Source organism: Eriocheir sinensis, unplaced genomic scaffold (genome assembly GCF_024679095.1).
Source record: "Eriocheir sinensis breed Jianghai 21 unplaced genomic scaffold, ASM2467909v1 Scaffold732, whole genome shotgun sequence".
In the NCBI taxonomy this organism is placed as follows: domain Eukaryota; kingdom Metazoa; phylum Arthropoda; class Malacostraca; order Decapoda; family Varunidae; genus Eriocheir; species Eriocheir sinensis.
This window is the reverse complement of record NW_026112090.1, coordinates 996-22,260: the sequence shown is the minus strand read 5'-3', so window position 1 is coordinate 22,260 and position 21,265 is coordinate 996. Positions and strand designations below refer to the sequence as shown.

Sequence of the window (21,265 nt, the reverse complement as noted above, 5' to 3'; positions counted from 1 at the left end):
ACGTACTTAATTATCCATTACTGCCGACGACCAGAATAACATGAACTATTAGCGTCACCATTATCACACCATATGCGTCAGCGGCTAAATGGCACGGGGATTATGAAGCAAAAAAGGTGTTTATACAGTCTTGATACATGTGTGTGTGTGTGTGTGTGTGTGTGTGTGTGTGTGTGTGTGTGTGTGTGTGTGTGTGCTCACGTTCTGTTAGGTTCACGTGCATGTTTTCTGGAGTCGTTACATAAATTATACGATTATGCAACTAAAGCATGCATAAGTAAAGAACTGAAATTTCAAGCACCAAACAGCGCAACATATATACACTTTTTATTACATCAAAGCAAATACATGTTTACTTACGTGTGTGTGTGTGTGTGTGTGTGTGTGTGTGTGTGTCGGACACACACACACACACACACACACACACACTCACACGTAAGCATGCAGCCATCACCGCCAACGTACGTCACTGTGCCGCAACGTTGCCATATTATCGTACTCATTGCATTTCATTTTCGTAGTTTCTGACCGATAACTCAACAACAACAAAAAAAACATCAATATTTACCGTTTTAACTGTAACTTTAATCTTCTATCGTTATTTGTGTGGTTACGACTGTCTAGACGCCTAAAAATGATTAATGCAATGTTCAGAGTACGACAATTTGGCAAAGCTGCTTTCCCGCCAACCCCTTGAATAATGTAACCTTCTCTACTTTACTCCACCACTACTAACAACACTATTGCCCTCACCACACCACGCTAAAGGCCAATACAGCGAGAACCAGATGCTTGCAGTACTAACCAAAGGAATAACACGCCTTTGAGCAAGTTAACCTTTTGGTCCTCCCTCGTATTGCGGAGAAAATCGAAGGAGAAAACGGGTTGCAGGGAGGTCACGGTATCCTTCCCTGGGCCCCGCCTCAAGGGGATGGTACAGAACGCTCCCCCGCCCCGGCACATCCTTCAGAGGTGGCGGCACAGCGACAGCCAGGGTATTTAAAACAGTGGACATCAGATGCACATGAAAGCCCTTTTAACACATTGCCGGTGAAGGGGGAAGTGAGAGAGAGAGGAAGAAAATGATGCCTCCAGTGGGCGGAAATGGAAGATGCGGCGAGGGGATGAAAAATAAAATAAAGAATAAAAGAAATCAACACAAGACCTTCCACTTTGAGACTGTGCGTGAAAGTTTATTATGAAAAACAGGGAAAGAAAATGGATGCGGGAGAGGCAAATATTGCTAAGAATGAAAGCGTTTCGTTGTTCTCCGGGCAAACAAAGCTTCCAGCGCCTCTAACTACTACGCCGTGAAGCAACGAGCCTCGCCTTTTTAAATGAGCATATTTGTTCCAGAACATTTCGGTCTGTCTCTAGAAATGTTGCATGTTATAGCAAAACTTTATAAATTCATTACTTTTTGCAATATGCATTTGCCAAAACAAAAGCAAACACCACATTGAAACATTTTTTTATATATTTATCAATGGATTTCTTTTTGAGGGATGGAAGGTATTATTATTTTTTTCGCGCAATAGTGGAGCTCTCAGAACCGTCCATTAGATGTCGCATTTGTGCTGAGTATTACTGGCAGGGCGGCGATGGTGGCGGCGGTGTAGCGGCGGGGGCGGCAGTACGTAGTGATGGCTCCCGATTGTGGCGGGCCTGGGCGGCATTAACGGCGGCTGGCCGGATATGACAGTAGCGGTATTGGCGGCGGCAGAAACAATGGCGGTGTTAATGACGGCCGTGTCAGAGACGACTGTGTAGGAGCTGGGGAATGCGAGGGGAAACGGGGTGGTGGGGAATGGCTCGGGTTGTGGCCGTGGCCGTATAGGCCGTGGGGCGTACCCTTGGGGGGTGGAGCCAGTAAGGGAGTGCATGTGGGTTAGGAATAGTGTCGTAATAGTGTCAGTGCCTCGGCTACATCAAATTTCCGGGGGGTCACACGGGTTGGCGCCCACGGGGGCGAGGGGGGCGGTTACCAAGGCCGTGTCGTTCTCTTCTGCTATGCAAAGGTACGGACATTACATCTAAGTGTTGACACTAACCGGTGACGCTTGGAAACAACAAACAGATGCACTGGCTTGAAAACCGGAGGAAATTAGTGTAATGTGTGTATATGTGTGTGTGTGTGTGTGTGTGTGTGTGTGTGTGAGGGGGGGGGGGGGCTATAAATTATATATATATATATAAATATATATATATATATATATATATATATATATATATATATATATATATCGCACACACAGGAACCCGATGGCCCGTTCATCAGGGCGAGCACAAGCCTTGTACACGGGAAGGCTTCGCGCACCGAAACACTCACGTGGTTATTGTGTTTATGCTGTTTATCCAAGGAGGTTAGCGTGTATTCCAGGTAAACACTGATCTGAGGCTGCATTTGATATATTTTGTAGATTTGATAACTTTGGTATTGGATCCACCGACTACTGATGCATGAGAGTAAGCGAAAGAAAACAGAATAAACAAAATCAAATAACCATCCAATTCTATTACAACAAAACCACATTTTTCTCTTTATGTTGGTGCCAGTTAGCTTTATTCGTATGCCTCACTGACTCCCTCCCTAGTCCTTTCTGCACTAAGAGTCGTCGATCATGCAGCTGTAAGGTGTGTGCTCTCATGTTTACAGCCAACACAACAGAGGTTCAACTGCCTCATTCACCCAAATCCCACACGTATGATACAGCCTCCGCGCGGAAAAAAGAAAATGCTAATGTATGGCCACAACGCGAGTCGTTAGCACCTGGTTGTTAACAAGGAAGCCAGGCGCCGCCATGACGAGAATGATGAGCCTAGCCTGGGAGGAAGGGAAAATTGGGGGTGGGCTGGGAGACAGGAAGGCTGTTGCATCGCTCCCTCCATTCATCTCGTTTCGTGGTAAAAGCCCATGTATGCAGCGCGCGTACACACACACACACACACACACACACACACACACAGAGAGAGAGAGAGAGAGAGAGAGAGAGAGAGAGAGAGAGAGAGAGAGAGAGATTCGTATCCAAATATCCGTTGCCAAAGATCCATGCGCATTCGAATTTCGCGGGTTTTTGTGTTGTTTTTTTCATAATTATCTTCTACTGTACAAACACACACACACACACACACACACACACACCTGCCGCACGGATCAAGCAGAGGAAAAGCCCAGTTGGCGCTACCAGTACTTTTTAGTGAATTCTTTTGAAAATATGACACTGGATATACATTTTTTTTTCTCTCTCTCACCGGCCTAACTGGTGGCGCGGGGCATGCTCCATAAATCTTCCTCACCCTCGCTTCAGAAAATTGCAGCACGTCCAGGGGTGGCCACGGGTGGAGGAGCCTGTGTGTGGAGAGGCCCAACGATAAATATGAAAGTAAACAAAAAGCAAAAGGGGTTAAAAAAAATGTATATTCAACAAACACATACGTCGTTCGAAGGCCGTAGAGTGAAGAGGAGTACGTTTGCCTCGACTAGGGAGGAAAAGGAAAAAAATAAAAATAAAAAGAAATAAAGAATGACATGCAAGGACCTCTAGATACATGATGGAACGCGCGCGGACGTCTCTCTCTCTCTCTCTCTCTCTCTCTCTCTCTCTCTCTCTCTCTCTCTCTCTCTCTCTCTCTCTCTCTCTCTCTCTCTCTCTCTCTCTCTCTCTCTCTTTTTTTCTTTATTTATTTTTACATCTTACATATTGCAATTGAATACATATATGTCGATGAGCGGGCAACGGCTCTCTCTCTCTCTCTCTCTCTTTTTTTCTTTATTTATTTTACATCTTACATATAGCAATTGAATACATATATGTCGATGAGCGGGAAACGGCTCTCTCTCTCTCTCTCTCTCTCTCTCTCTCTCTCTCTCTCTCTCTCTCTCTCTCTCTGTGTGTGTGTGTGTGTGTGTGTGTGTGTGTGTGTGTTTGGTCACTTGTGGAAGCTTAGCAAAGCACAGAAATTTTGACAATGATAGACCCCCAAAATTCTCTCTCTCTCTCTCTCTCTCTCTCTCTCTCTCTCTCTCTCTCTCTCTCTGTATATATATATATATATATATATATATATATATATATATATATATATATAGATATATATATATATCTCGGTGTCTGATCACGTGTGGGAGCTAAGCAGTAAGCAGGCCGTTATTAATATCACAGTCACCCGTCGCCGCCGCCGCCACACCAAGGCCAAGCCCCACACCAGCGCTCCGCCTGACGGATTGCAACACCTCGCCGCCCGACTCACCCACAGCCAGGGGTTACTTTTTATATATTGCCTGGCCGCTCCACGTTTATGACACTGACCCAGCGCACTCAAGCACTATATGGGTTACAGGTGCCTATCCCCTCCCCCTCATGGAAAATGGTAGGATTGGCGTATGAAACAGGGAAGGGCAATATAGTAGCGTAGTTAGCGTATATGAGCATCCATTGGCATAACAGTCTAGGTTTACAGTGAGCCTCTTAACTTATGGAAAAGGCAAGAATATAGATAGAAAATGACAGATGAAAACTATTCTTAAGTGACATTAACTACGGACACTTCTTATTTGAGCATTGTTTAAACTCAGATTTGCCTTACACACACACACACACACACACACACACACACACACACACACACACACTTAGATAGCTAGATTTTTACCGTATTAACCACAATGAAACAAAACAAAACAGTATGGAATGACAGAGTTGGGGATGAGGAAGTTTAAGTATACTTTTTTTTCCTTTTAACGAGTAGCTTGAGAAAAAATAAGTGTGTGGCAATCATGTAACCAGTCTTCTTATTAATTGAATCACCATAACGACAACACTACTGATGACGATGATGATTAAATGATGATAACAGCAACATCAATAATACCACCACCGCCACCACTTACAACAACAACAACAACAACAACAACAACAACAACAACAACAACAAGAGCAAGAACAACAATAAACACACGTATACTCGAACAGGCACAGGCAAGAACATAAACCTTCCTCCCCAACACCATACATTCTCAACCCATGCCCACCTCTCCCTCCCTCACCCCTCACCCCTCTCTTCCTTCACCCCTCGCCCCCCTCACCCCTCATTCCTTCCCCTCCACCCCGAACCCTGTATGTTGCCTTCCCTTTCCCCCTCCACTACCATACGTTCTGAACCCCTGCCACATCTCACCCACTCCCCTCCCCTTCTCTCCTCCTCCTCATAACTCCCCCCGTACCCCTCCCTCCCCACCTGCTAACTCCCACCATATATAAAACTGGCTACAAAATTATCAGCAAAACTAACAGAGCAGCAATAGAGAAAAATAATGAGTGAATAAATAAAATAAAAAAGGATATTTAGTTTATACCAGTAGCTGTAAAAATATAGATATTAAAAGTTATTGGCATTATTATCCCTACTATATAGTTTGTTTGTTTTTTATCGTATTTGTATATTTTGGCTCCTTTGTATTCGCTTCTTTAACCCGTATTAAACTCTATTTGGTTTTCCCGCGGCTACCTGTAGTCTTTTGGCTTTCCTCTCTAATAGTTAAATACTGTGGACTATCTCGTGCGTGCTTCCTAACGGCTTTTTCGAACATTATATTGATAATGAATGCTCTCCCTAATAAAAAATAATAGATGAAAATCAAGTAACCAAGTGCATCAAGAGGCAATAATTGTTATACGACAAACTACAGATAATATGCACACGTCTAATACTCTGAAAGTAAACAATTAATACAATGATCAAGAACAGCAGCCACTGCATGCAGGAGCCTTCCTGCAGGCAAAAGTCAACGACCCTCTGAATTGAATTAATTAACCGTGTAGCAGCGACGGGCCAAATTTGTGGCTTTACCGTGTAGCAGCGACGGGCCAAATTTGTGCCATGATATAAACCCCCCAAAATAGATGATATATAATCTGATCACAAATGCTTTGATATATATTATGAAATGGTTTGTGTGAGGGATGATTTTTTCTCATTTTTCTTGCTTAGAGGGACCATTAAGAAACATGATCCCCGCTGCTACCGGGTTAATACTAGTCTAATGCTAAATGTATGCAGAAAAGCATAACAATAGTAACAATGATAATATATATGATATGAAAATTAATGCTTATACATATATCACTAATTAATAATAATAATAATAATAATAATAATAATAATAATAATAATAATAATAATAATAATAATAATAATAATAATAATAATAATAAATAACAATAATAAATAGCAAAAAAAATATTATAAGCAAACAACGTGCAAGACGCTTTTCTTCCCTTTTTTTTCAACTATTGCCCCATCTATTATACAGGAAAACCTGACTAAGTGAACAAAACGTAGCTCACACACACACACACACACACACACACACACACACACACTGCAGTCCTGGGCCAGTAATAATTCGCGACGTTGCCTGGCTGTGTGTAATTACGTGAATAATTAAGGTGTCAATCAGGGCCGTTCAAATATCGCCCCCCTCGTGGAGTCGCCGCTGGGGCCGCCCTCCGCAAAGATTATGGCTCCACGACTGTCGTAATGGGCCCGTGACCGAGCGAGCAAGTGATTTAGTGTGTGGTTTTGCATCGAAAGAAAGCCAAGACACTATTTCACCCTTCATGCTGGCCCATACTGCACGGGAGACCTGCGGGCAGTGGCGGCTCGCCCAGGCCACCGGCGGCAATGACGAACATATTTTATCATGACACGAGTACAGACTAATGTTATAACACACACCGGCGATATTTTCTCTAAGGAAAATGTGTTTTTTTCCTCTCTCCCGCTTTAATTTCTCAATAAACAATTAATCACCACACGTGTTCGTTGAGCATTTCAGGCTGTAAAAAGTATTGCGGGATGTTGGGTTTAGGAATTACATGAATTCTGACAACTTGCTATTTATCCCAAAAACATTTTAATCTATCTACATATATCCTTACTCAGTGATCCGTTTGCAAGAGGTGTTCCTCTGCCTTTGTTTCTGTGTGCTGCCGGTGTTGTGTTCCTGGCTGCCCCCCTATACTTGACTGTCCTCCCGGGAACTGCGCATGCTCTGAGGCGAATGTAGACAAACTAACTTGTTGGCAGAGAGCTGTTCTCAGGCATCCCCCGACAGCATGGCTTTGCTCATTTCGCTCACTTCCCCCGACACACATACACACCTCATGAACCTATGATGCCCTCTAAACCCCCCCTCCCCCAAAAAATTTTGCCAAAATTGCGGCCTGCATATGCATATCAAGATAGTTTTTTTTATTTTTTTTAACATAGCAAAGATGCTATTTCCCGTAAATTTACCCATGAATCACTGCATGAAGGCTATTTATTGGCCCTTCACTTCAATTATTACAAAACAGAGTGTTCTACTGGATTCATGAATGTTTTTCCAATGGAAGAATAAAACACTATGACGTCCCGTACTTGAAAACACTGGGAGAACAGCCATGTACACATGACCAACTGTGTACACGGTTCCGTGTTCATAGCGATCCGCCTCTCTCTCTCACACCCACCCACCCACACCCACCCACACACACATACACACATACATACAAACATATATATATATATATATATATATATATATATATATATATATATATATATATATATATATATATATATATATATATATATATATATATATATTCTCTGTCGTACCTTTCGAATTTCCTTAGATTTTGGTGTATTTTGAATTTCCTTCCCCGTTTCCCTGAAGTGACTTGAATTTGTCTAAAACTGGAAAATTTCCCTGTATCTGGCAGCACTGTTTAAAGCCCTTCACCCACGCCTCTGCGCGTGCGCCAGTTCAAACCCTTCCCGGTTCCCGCTCCCTTCACTAGCACTCAGCCAGCCACACGAGGCGATACACCAGACGCCGGTTCACCTTTCTCCAGCCAGACACTCTTTCACCAGTCTCAGTTTGTAGCCTGAGCGGTTGCTGTTGTCTACCATCATCGCTGTTTGTTGTTGTGGCATCTCGTGGCACCATCGCAACACCTGGTGATGTAATCAAGCCTGCATGCTTGTCACGTGTTTGGTCATAGGTCTGCAGCAGTGTCTCGCAAGTATTTCCTCCACCCACCAAGCTCACGCCACGCAACCAACCCGAACTCAAGCCTCCACTCCTGCCCTGTTCCAGCATCTCGATATATGTGCTACCGGCACATATACAGCTGTATCGACCGGGAAGAATGTACAGCGACTACATCCAACGGAAAGTCTCTTGGAATGGCAGGTACAAAACGTTAAGTGTTCAAATCAACAACACGGCCATTCCATCAACAAAGCGACGAGGCTGTCGCTACCGGCCAAGGACCAACACGAGTGAATGGGAGATGCAGCAACACACCCAGAACTTAACACCACGGGATGCAGGGTTTGACCTCCGGCAAGTTCTGAACCACCGTAGAACAACACGGGATGCAGGGTTCGACCTCCGGCAAGTTCTGAACCACCGTAGATACATGCACAGCCAAGTCAACGACTATGATGAACCTACGCCGTCACCTTCATCGGAGGGGAGCGACGACTACGTAGAGGAAATGATAAAGAACACTATGGAGATGATGGAGGAACTTTACGTGGGTGACTGCAAAAAGGAAGCTGACGGGACGGTAAAAGTGGAGGAGCCAACAACGCCCGATGTGGACGGCGACACGGTTGAAATGGAGGTCCTGGAGGAGCCAGCAACACCCGTGGAGGACACGGTTGAAGTGGAGGTCCTGGAGGAGCCAGTGGTGGTGGAAGGCGAGACAGGCGTGCAGCACTCCGTTATTACAGCATCATACCTAAAGAACCTGAAGGGTGCGAGGCCCCTACACGCCTCCACCCTCGCCAGCCTTGATTACTAGTGTCGATTCAGTGTCAGTTGGTACAAGTGGTTACAGTTCTTCCTCAAAGACTTGATTAAATGCTGTGGAATAAGCATGTGATAAATTCAGTAGTTCATTAAAATGTGTTTAACCACGCTTACTGTGATTGCCCTTCTTTAAAATTAAGACCGTGTGCTCATCGACTGGACACCACGCAGGGGAGACGGACTTAACTGCCACCTCATCCCTCGTCTGCAGGTATGTTCCCAAGTTACGGTAAAATGTCGGTACGTAATTGTATGGGTAGTGAAGAATCAGACTACTGTCGGTGAACATGATGGTCACATTGTATTGCCAGAAAGTTTTTTGGCAACATTAATGAAAATTATTTTACCAAGTAGCATTGATGGGAAAATGACCGTTCAACTACTGAGAAAAGTTATCTTCCATACGACCTACTAAAAAAAAAAAAAAATCACATTTCCTCTAGCTTTGTGTTCGTAATGGCCATTAACAAGCACTGGACTTGACACAGACCAATTTAGGTTGAATTGGTGAATTCAATACTGGCATAAAGGTTTCGTTGGCATTTATTTATTTATTTTTTTTTTTATTTTTTTTTTTTTTTACCAAGCTTGTGATCATCAATGGTAAGTGTCGCTTAGCGGTAGTCACCCTCGGCAGGAAACTACCACTGCAGCCGCACGACCATTATAGTTTTATTCGTTAGTTAGTTACTTATATTCTGCTTTCTATTTTATCAATTCCAACCCGCTAGTAATATGTTTTAGAAGCCAAATGTTAAAGAATATTCATCTATCGACACTAATCAACCATGTCCTTGGCACCGGTCGCTGCACCATGCATCTAGCTTCCTCAAACGTGTGACTCGTGTTTAGTGATTGTTATTATCTTGCACTGAGAAATGAATGAAATTACACTATTTTCGTATACTCGTGTCGCAACGGCTATACCAGGTGTGCAACATTTCAAACCATGGAGCCTTGTTAAGTCCCAGCTGTTGTTGTGGTGTTTATAATCCCCGCACAGTAACTGCCCCGGGGAGAGCTGTGATCCTGTTCGAGTCTGGTCACGAGGCGAGAGTCGAGCCGTGTGGCGAGGGAGATTTGCGACCTTAATCAGTGGGCGTCAGGTGGTGGCGGTGGTGCAGACACACGACATGGCAGCGGGGTAGGGAGGGGTGGGCCTGGTGGTGGTGTGTGGGGGGGAAACTTGACAGCGGGACTCGCGGCGTAATAAACCTCATATATCATTTACATGCTCAGTGTACAGAAAGTGATGGAGTTGTAGCAGGAAAATTAGTTCTTATGTGAATTTCAATGCTGCAGGGAGGACAAATGGTAGTGTCCTCCAACACATTACGGATTCAGTGGTGCTCGTTCACTTCACGGGCCTGTGTGGCTTAGAAGTTACGGTGCAGAAACCAGAATATAATTCATTTCGTCCCACTGCCTCCACAATACGGTGACTCTTCGTATGACCATCTAAACAGCAGTAAAGGTAAAGCGATTTTTAAATGTACGAACACTACGGGGTCTTTACGAGGCCAGTTGGCCCCCATGAAGCAGATACCATCTTCCAGCACGTTGACGAGTAACGTGTATTGGCAAACGCTGACTGACTCAGTGACCCGAGTTGGCCACAGCACCCACACTCACTCCTCCAAAATCTGTGAATTATGTGTGTGTGAGAGAGAGAGAGAGAGAGAGAGAGAGAGAGAGAGAGAGTGTGTGTGTGTGTGTGTTCTCGGGAAACTAAATGATGATCAAATACTCATAATAATAAATTTTACAACTCATTTATTCGCAAAATTCCGCGAGTTTTGAGTCTCGTGAACCCTTGTATGAGCTTCGAATCACGACTCAAACGCATGCGCAATTTTGTACCTCTTGACCTCTAGATAAAACCAGCCAATTACAGGGTCTCTGCTGCAGCCGAGGCTTACCACCAAAACTCGACTCAGTCTGCTGAGAGCTGTGTTACAGATATTGCGGGTGGATTTCTAGTAATTTAAGGGGAACTTCATTCAAACAACTACGTAAGCTGTGCGTGTTATGCACCTGTACTGGTGCCCTGCGCATCATATATCCAGATCCAGATCCAGTTGACGAGGCTGAAGAGCAGGCTCCTCACTCCACGGCTTAGGTAAGCATATACTGTCATGAGTGTGATTATAACTAGGTAGTACTGCACGAAGAAAATGTACTAATCTTTGCTTTGGTAACTGACTACCTACTCGAAGATTTAGAAACGACACGACTACTGTTTCTTCGCTTTAAGTGTGAGTAGTTTAAATCCTAGGTAGATACATTATAGCAAGAGTGTTATACCCAAGTGGTGGTGAGGCTACTCCCTGAGCGTGTCACTATAACGGGTGTGGGGGAGGGAGGCGGAAGAAACAGGACGGAGGGTTGGGGGATTACAACATTTGATGGTGGATTGACTGTGAGGATTATATAACTATGTGGAGATCTTAATATAATGGCAAAGACACCAGAGCAGTCATTGGGGTTCAGAGAGTCCCAGTGTGTGTCTTCAAGTTAGTTGGCAACACTGCCGTCGGAGCACACTGGCTCATCTCCCCTACTCAGGCCTGCCAACACATCTTAAAAATAAATGAATATAATATAGTTTGGAGGTCTTAATATAGTATGCAATTAATTGAGTTGAGAATATTGGGCCTCTACTACATATTATCACAAATTCGAAAACACGAGAAAGTTAATAATAGTTCGGGTGTATTGCACGAGTTGGTACGTTGTTTTAAATGCCATTATGCAGGGAAACATATTCGCCATCCTCTGTAAGGACTGTACACGTAGTCTCACGGTGGTTGAGAAGAGATAACAACATGGTGGTATTATATAATTTTGATGGTAGCAACACGGGTGACGACGTTAACTGGAAAAAAAAGTGCTTCTAGGTAACACAAACACACGATAAGTGAATTAGATCAAACTATACTTGATTTACTGTGAATTTTACTGATGGATGTTTTTGTTGAGTCATTTCGATTCCTGTGAGATTCGTTTCAGTTTCTGGGTATTACGGTGAGCCAACGACATACTGGTATACACTATCTTGGCCAAACTCGGTAGTAATGGGCTAATACGGTTTTTTGGGCAGAGAGGTTTTTATTATTTTTTTTTTTGTGTGTGTGTGTGTGTGTGTGAGACTACCTTTTATTTTATTATTTTTTTTAAGCTCGAGGATTATGCCTTCCAATCAGCTGTTGTATCAGACTGAGGGAAGATTATTAAGCTTGGAGTGTGACAAGATGGATTTACCTTTAAAAATCAAATTAGTCTTTAGTCACCTTCGTAGTCCTCGTCCTTCGTCACCGCCATCACACTACACGAACACAACCGTTGGAACTGTGATAACGATGCACCACGAGGGGTCAAACTGCGTCCAACTGCGTCAGGAGCACCGTTGCCAGGATATCGTACTCAGAGCCGCGTATTTACCGGTTTCTCGCCCATAACTGTTGCCAAGAAGCACCAATAATTAACCATTTAAACGATAACCATAAATGAAGGCAGTTATTTGGGTGAGGAAAGCAGTTTTTGGGTCGGAAATCGGCAAACATAAGAGGCTGAGTACGATAATCTGACAACGTTGGTCAGGCGGGAGGCCACCAGTGTTACCAGAATATCGTACGTAGCACTAAGTATTTTACGGTTCATCACCCACAACCACTGAAATAATAATTCATCACTTATTAACGGTTTTCACCATAACTTCAACTGAGTATCGTGATCATTGTGGGTACGACAATTTTGGGTCTGATAAATGCAATGTTTTGAGTAGGAGAATCTGGTAACGCTGGAGACCACACGAGTGACCAACCTATGCGGAGGAAGAGAACCTCGAGAAAGTATAATTATCATCCTCGTGTTCTCATTCGTGTATAAACATTGATATTTTTTGGTATTACGATATAGCAAGGTTAATATTTGGCCTTGAACAGCAATGCCAATGTTGTCCGTGTTTTGCTCACTTAAGTGGTGGCGGTGATGGTGGCACGACTGCACGAAGGTGTTATGGTGGTGGTGATGGTGATATTATTGCGTGATGGTGTAATGGTGATCCTCCCCCCGACAATCTCACCCCCTTCCACGCCCCCAGTCTCCCTCACCCCCTCCCACGCCCTCAGTCTCCCTCACCCCCTCCCACGCCCTCAGTCTCCCTCACCCCCTCCCACGCCCTCAGTCTCCCTCACCCCCTCCCACGCCCCAGTCTCCCTCACCCCCTCCCACGCCCTCAGTCTCCCTCACCCCCTCCCACGCCCCAGTCTCCCTCACCCCCTCCCACGCCCTCAGTCTCCCTCACCCCCTCCCACGCTCCCAGTCTCCCTCACCCCTCCCACGCCTCAGTCTCCCTCACCCCCTCCACGCCCCCAGTCTGCCTCACCCCTTTCCACGCCCCCAGTCTCCCTCACCCCTCCCACGCCCCAGTCTCCCTCACCCCCTCCCACGCCCTCAGTCTCCCTCACCCCCTCCCACGCCCCCAGTCTGCCTCACCCCCTCCACGCCCCAGTCTCCTCACCCCTCCCACGCCCCAGTCTCCCTCACCCCCTCTACCGCCTTCCATGCCTCCATCTCCCCCCCCCCTGTGCCGCCGCCCCAGTTGCCTCAGCCAGAGATTGATCAAAGCTTTCAAAATTGAATTCCTTTTGCAGGTTGGCTAGGTCAAAACTTTCTTCTTTGCTTCCCCATGTACACGTCGTAGATTTTTTCTTATTGTGATTGACCATTCTCTTGCATACACTTTTGGGGTCGAGTTGGCGGTCAATAGCTACTGTCTTGTTATTTTATTTTACATACATTCCACATTATGAATATGAACTCATAACTGTCTCACAATCAACTTCATTCGCCGTCATAATTTTCCATTAGTTTAGATATATTGTCGCCAAGCCCCCCTGTGAGACAAAGGGAAGGTGAGTTATCGGCTTTGTCCCTGTTCATCAATATTTATGGCCGGTTTGGGGTAACTTTATTATCTTTCAGCTTCTTGTTAATCAGTTTTGGCGTATGCTTCACGTGCATTAACATGTTTTTCATGCATCCTTTTAATACAACCGATTAGATAGTGGCGTCCAGGTATGAAGATGTCTGACCATTGGAAACTTACTGCCTTATAATATGAATTTCCATATCTCGTAAGGCTTGACAGTCGTACATGTTTCTCTCAGTTATGGGTGCTGGGGTGATTACGTCGTCACCGTCCATTCATAGTTTGTTAGTTACCTATATAGCATATAGCAGTTTCGTAATTTTTATTGGGAATGATTTTCTGGTGTTTTGTCGGTTGTTTTATGGGTAAACATGCACAAGAACTGCTTTTGCCAAGCTGAATAGCTTGATCTCATTAACTGCGGCCCGCTGCTCCCGGCCTTCTCTTTGGATGCAAAAGAATCCTTCTTATTAGGAGATGTTTGGTCATTACAGTGAAGCTACTTTTGAGTGTTCCTTTTTCTGTGTGCATGGTGTTGGCCTCTTCGAGAATGCAGAGTATTTTTCATTCCAGTTGGTGCGTTCTTCGCTCATCTCTTAGTTTTTCCTCTCGGTTGTAACCATTCCTTTGCCTCTCCGTTATCCCGTTTTCTTATCTTCTTAAGTCATGTCCGCATCTTGTATACTTCCATTCACAGTCGTTTTATTGATTTTGAAGGAGCATTTTTTTCATCCATTCTTTCCCTTGCGTTTATCCACTTTCCCAGCCACAACTGACTCCATTCTGTTATAACAGGACGACGTGCCACACGACGGCAGCGAGGGAACGTGACGACTGCCTGACGACGGTCGCTCCACGATGCAGCGGGAATGTTCCGCAAGACGGCATGGATGGCGGGTGACCCCAACAGCTGACGCTCCCCGTGAGTATCCTTTTCATGTCTTTGAATATTAGCTGTGTTGACGCGTGCATGCAGGTTAACCGATGATGCTTACGATGTCTCAAAAGCAATGCCGTCTTATCCTTAGTAAATCAGTGGAGAAGCAGTGAGGAGGAGCGCGGACCCTACTAGCTGCCTGTTCAGCGGCCCGAAACACCTGAGACACGGAGGAAGAGTAAATGAAAGTGAAAACAATGGCAGGAGTATAAAAAGGACGAGCTGATGTAGAAGATTATGGAGGTGGAGGGACAGAGGGGAAGAGTAATAAAACTAACAAGCCGTAACAAACAGTAGTGCCGTGCCAAATTGTTTTCGTTGAACGCTCTTGTTTGATGAAGCGTTTCACCGTGTACAGTGTTAAATTACAGTAATAAAGAGTTAATTCTACACGTACAAAAGTTCCAACGCACGACAGAGTGGCCTTTCCGCCGTGCGTGGTGACCATTAAAACGGGAAGAAAAGAAATGTAGAATTTTGTCGCCAACTTCTAAGTCGCCAAACTCCCCAAGCTGGCAGGAGGGTTTACTTTAGCAAACTTGCATGAATGTGTTTAAAATGAAACCAACAATAGTAAGCTCCTTTTCCTGATAAAATCGTGTAGAAGCTATTCACAGAGACCAGACGAGCCCTTTCCTCCAGGCTGCTCCATGTGTGTTTCTTCAATATCTCATCCTATCAAAGGAGGCCGCGAGAGTTCTTGCTGTAAGATCTAGTTTTCACTAAATAAGATCCAATAATAATAATAATGATAATAATAATAATAATAATGATTTTAGTCGTGTTAGTACATCTGATTTTAGTATAGATCTGTTGCCCTCTATTTAGTTGTACGTGACTTTTATTATTTTAAGGGGGTATTACACTGGGCAAATTTTCCGTGGATCTTCAGTCAAACCACGATTTCCGCTGGCGTGGTTCTCATATATGCGTGGTTTTCTGACGTGTCCACGATCTTCCAAAGCTACGGTAGATTTCACTGAAGGACGACGGTATTGCAAATCATCTTCATCAGCAGCAATAACAACAAACAATTGAGAACCACGTTAGCGGAAATCGTGGTTTGACTGAAGATCCACGGAAAATATGCCCAGTGTAATAGCCCCTTATGGCTGTGCTCACTCCGTTTAGACGAACCAAGGGCAGATGACGGTATTTTTTCCGTGTCCTCATAGTTTATATCAGGTAATGGAAGGACTGGTTTTCCCTGCCCTACAGTCGTGTTGTTGTTCACTTCCACCCATGCCCGCCACGCTCATTAGCCAGTCAGTGAACTCCGGCAACACACTAATAACCGCGACCGTGAAATGCCAGCAACTTTTCCGCCATTAGGTATGTAACTATAATAGGCTTTGTGGATCATAAATTTTAGTGGCGATAAAAACAGTGTCATTAGTATTGATATGGTTATTATTTTATATTATTGTTATTGTTATTATTTGTATTAATGTTATATTATTATCATTACTAGTGTTATATTATTAGTGACAGTGTAATGCTGGAGTAAAATCACCAAAAATATAAATTACAACCGGCTGCCAAGAAAGCAATTATTAGTTTTCCTGGAAGATATTAATGAAGGTGTACATGGAAACAGCGTCCCCCTCACAGTTCCACTTACTGATGATGCAACCCTTGTCTAATGTAGTATCATTATGATCATCACCAGTCTCATGTACTTGTCCACTGCAGAGGAAAGATATTTCCCCTCGTTCTCCAACTCTGTGTTGGATGTTAGTGTATTCCATCCTGCTTCGGGAAGAGCTTTCACTGGTTCTCTGCCTGCTTATACTTCTAAGGCTGCTAGACTGCCGCTCAAATACTTAGGTTGTCTGTCTTTATTCCCAATTATACTCACGAGATTACCAGCCCAAGTCCATTAGTCCAATTAGTCTTAATTATTTAGCTGGTAATAATTTTCATAGTTTTAAGCAATTATTATTATAAGAAATATTGATTATGCATTAGAAGGCTTTCAAAAAGATTTACAAACATTGCATTAAATAATATGAACATAATTACTTGACGGGACGCCTTGGTAGTCTTACATAAACCAATGAGCAATTTAGAATATACAACTTCACACTTTTGGTCCGCAGTGAGTGGCAGAAAAACATGCCAGTACCCAAGACGAGGGTCACGAGGGACTTATAACTGGAAATGCTAATTGTCATAGATGTGCGTATCCTGGGAGTTTCCAAGTTGAGTGCTGTCATCTTATCGGCATCATCATCCTGCCCTCCTCCTCCTCCTGGGGACCCATCACCCGGCAGTGAAATCCTGTTACTGTGACGGTGGAATCTGTCATAGAGTTTCAGCTTTCTTAAAATTAGATTAAAATTTTCCTGTACCAATAATACCGTAAAGGTTGCGTAAAGAGAATGAATATGAACAGAGAAACACGGGTGATTGACGGCATCTTTTCCCTTCATAAGTTTGTTGGATAAGTCTTCCAGAGTTCGCTTCATCACGCCAGGTTGTTAGGGAAACTACTTCCCATAGCTGCTGAACGACGAGTATCAGTAATTTACTTTGCCCCGGGCTATTTCCAGTCCCAGCTATCTGTAACACAACTTCCCTTTCCATTTTCACATAGTATTTTTTTTAGTAATTGGTGTGCAACATAACACGTGAAAGTTACTCAAACATTTCAGTTAAATATATTTGGATGCGAAAGTGTTGAGAAAATATCATGATGAAATGAATGTGAGTCATTTCGGTGTTCACAATTATTACTGATTGATTTATTCCTTTCATTAAAATGATTAATTTGTGTATGATTCATTTTGGTTTCTATATATTCAAATGAACGACATTGTTATGCTGACATACATTATCGCTGCCACGGAACACACATGTATGGCTGCACAGCACAATAATCCTCATGTAGTGATAAATGTTTCACATCAGTTTTGTGTTACCTACATGGACGAGCCTTGACGCGGCGCCTCCCTCGTCGTGAGCTGGCCGGCAGGTGTGCACCGTGGACGCGCTCACGACCCAGCAAACGTAGTAGATAAGAGCATACACGTCACACTGAAGAATCGAGCACCGGGGAGCGAGCTACCACAGTCTCTTGGTCGACCATAGTCCACTAACAAAATTACTGTTGCGTTACTTACATTCTTAATGACCAAGAACCAACTAGCAGTTTGGTTAAAATCAAAAACGAACTGTACCGGTTTTTTTAGTGTCATATTTAATCAGCCATTACGCCTCACCGCTGTCAGATGGATGGAGTTCAGACACCGATGACATGCTAATCATTGTACGATAAAGTGTCTCTAAAGCACGATGCCAAACCCATGTTACCATCTTCCTTCCTCTAGCTGCCTCTTAAGGTGCTGCCACACGGGCAACTTTACTGGCATCTTGACGCCAGTGTATGATAAAGATGAGAATGACGATGACGGAGAAATCACACAAAAAATGAATACCTGACTGCATTGTGCGCTGGGACGGAGATCAGAGGAAGCTGCTTTGCGCTGGAAGGGATAAACAAAAACAAAAACAAAGAAAAAAAGGGGGAGTGATTACAGGCAGAACCCAACAAAATATCACCGTTCAAAAATTACGTGGACATTCAATGCATATATAATGTGAAATTCAAACTAAAGGAGATGACTTGTTAATGGTACCTGCAATGGCGGGAATGGTGATGTGCTTGAATCCGTCAGCTTTTCGCTCGGGCGGGTGCCGGGTGGTTGTGATGTGTGACCGCCGGTGTGTGTGTGTGTGTGTGTGTGTGTGTGTGTGTGTGTGTGTGTATATTTGGGGGGGGGGGGGGGGAGGGATGGGCTCATATTTTAGAAGTGAGCTGTGATTGACACCTTCCCGAGCCGCTGAGCCGTGGGCGACGCGCGAGTCGTAGCTCACAAACTAACCACGTAATCCTGTTCTAATCATTCTCAGTGTGTTTCCCTATCTAAAAGTACACGGTCGTTATCTAGTTGATTGTTGGTTGAAGGAAAAGTTATGGTTTTGAGATTATGGAGTCATCATGTCATCTTCTACTGTGAGATAAAAAAAAAAAAAAGCATCTCATGTGTGGTATTTTTTCATGGGTTCAGAAACTTTTACTTGGTGGTGTGTGTGTGTGTGTGTGTGTGTGTGTGTGTGTGTGTGTGTGTGTGTGTGTGTGTCCCCGTGGGCAACAATTTATAATAGGACAACTTACCTTTGGGCAGGTCTTATTGACTTCTGTATACTTCTCGTAGTCTACAACACATTGGCGGATATGATGTGGAATAAACGAGAAAATACTGCATGAGCTTACAAGAAGTGTATGAATAAACGACCTAAAACAACACTTCAGAGCTCCATTATTCACAGGTATAGAAATTGACCTCTCTTTCGTCCACCTCTTTTGATTATTTTTTTAGGAGCAGCGAGTAGCGGACTATTTTTATTATCCCTTTTTTTGTGCCGTTGAGCTGTCTCCTTTGTTGTAAAAAAAAAAGTAGCATCATGTCGTCCAGAGGGAATGAACGTAAAGGTTCACAAAGATACATTCCGGAGCAGGGTGACTCGGAAACTTGTGGAAGGCTTTCGAGATCAAGACAACAGCAAAGTTAAGTTTTATATTTGCATAACCAAAGGCTGCTAAGATTCCAGAGAAAATTAAGTTCATCTTGCGAGTAAGCTAACTGATGAACAGAAAACATGATATTTGCATGAAGCATTTTAGGAGCAGTAAGTAGCGGGCTTTTTTTTTTTTCATTGTTTTTTTTTTATGCCCTATCACCGTCTCCTCTGCTGTAAAAAAAAAATAATGGGATAGGTGATGCTTTGGAACAGACTTACGCAATGGGTTTCGTAAGATTTGAAAAGACAAACTATATATTTTCGAGATAATATTGCGAAAAATTGATGTGGTTGCCTTTTTTCTGCAAGCTGAACGTGCGCCCCCACAAACATGAAGGGAAAACGGATCTATAACAGCGGTCACTTAATTATTTTACCCCATTCGCTGGTAAACTCTGAAACGGTTTCCTCCTGCCTAGGACTTCAACTCTTTCATGAGAAGAGATATCAAAACACCTCTCCAACCGAAACCAACCCCCTCTTTTCGCCACTCGAACTTTATATATTTTTGCTTCCTTTGCCGTAAAAATAAAAGTCTAAAAGTTGAGCGCAGTCCAGTTCCGGGTACGGTAACACAGACACACACACACACACACACACACGTAATCAGAGTGAGAGCGTAGCCTCTTATTAAGAAAATGTACGGTAAAATTCAGCTTACTAGTGCATCATTTCTTCCTTTTAGTAATATCTTAATTTGCTATTCACAGGAACAGTGTTAATATTGCTCGGCTTTTTCACCTGATAACAGCAGTGCCGCGCGTGTCGCCTGGCTCGGCACTCGCTCGTTCAAGACTTTTCAGAAAACTTTTATCATATTGCCGACAGCCTAATGAAAGAGTCACCTGTATTGTGTTATTTTACAGACTTCACTCTCTCTCTCTCTCTCTCTCTCTCTCTCTCTCTCTCTCTCTCTCTCTCTCTCTCTCTCTCTCTCTCTCTCTCTCTCTCTCTCTCTCTCTCTCTCTCTCTCTCTCTCTCTTATTCGTTCAATTTCAATAATTTTCTCTTGTTCCTTTCTTTCTATTTTCTGTTATTCACTTGTTCTTTCCATATCATTTTCTCTTGTTTTTCTTTCTTTCCTTTCTGTTTAAAGTTATTCGTTTTTTCATTTTCATGTTTTATACTTTTTCTTTTTTCTTTTATATTCATTTACCTTCAATCAAATTTCCTCTTGTTTTTCTTTTTCTTTTTATTTATTTTCTCATTTGTTTTCTTTCAATATATATTTTTTCTTATTGTTCGCTTTTTTTCAATCTCATTCTCTTGTTTCTTTCTTTCCTTCTTTCGCTTTCTTTTCTTTTGTTCACCCATTTTCTTTGAGTCTCATATATATACTCTCTCTCTCTCTCTCTCTCTCTCTCTCTCTCTCTCTCTCTCTCTCTCTCTCTCTCTCTCTCTCTCGCCCACTCGGTTGTCACTTACAGGTTCCCGTTATAATGTTTTTTTTACTGCTCATGTTTCCGGGTTTCCATACAGATCATTGTTCGTCTGAGGCTTTCCCTTGCATTTCAGGCTAAAAGAGTGTGTTTGTGTAGCATTCTGATACCGAGTAAAGGTACATGATACATCGCCACAGGAACAAGTAAACACGAATCCCTGCAAACGTCACTTGTGGCAAGATACATACAAGCAAGGCTGACGCGGGTGTTGGGATTCATTAATAAGGAGAACTCTGGTGTGGTCTGCGTGGTGAATGGGAAAGTGCCCCTCGTGTGACCCTCGCCACCATTGTCATCCCCCACTGTGCTGGATTAATAACCGAGTGCTGAGAGAGAGAGAGAGAGAGAGAGAGAGAGAGAGAGAGAGAGAGAGAGAGCAATACCTTACAATAATGAACAGTTTTATACATTATTAATTTCGCTGTAAGAAGCTGCCTGATATTCTTTCATAGATGAGTCGGGTAATTTAGACTCACTTCCTCTGTACGGCACCAAGCTGGGCCCTA

At 43.5% G+C, this 21,265-nt stretch overlaps 1 long non-coding RNA gene across 1 annotated transcript; it reads left to right on the top strand.

The window, feature by feature from the left end:
• Window positions 1-10,743: 10,743 nt before the first annotated feature.
• LOC126994158 (uncharacterized) lies at window positions 10,744-17,201 on the top strand. The gene is made up of 3 exons (XR_007748845.1): window positions 10,744-10,982; window positions 14,592-14,718; window positions 16,833-17,201. It is a non-coding gene; the product is annotated as an uncharacterized LOC126994158 (long non-coding RNA).
• Window positions 17,202-21,265: the final 4,064 nt, after the last annotated feature.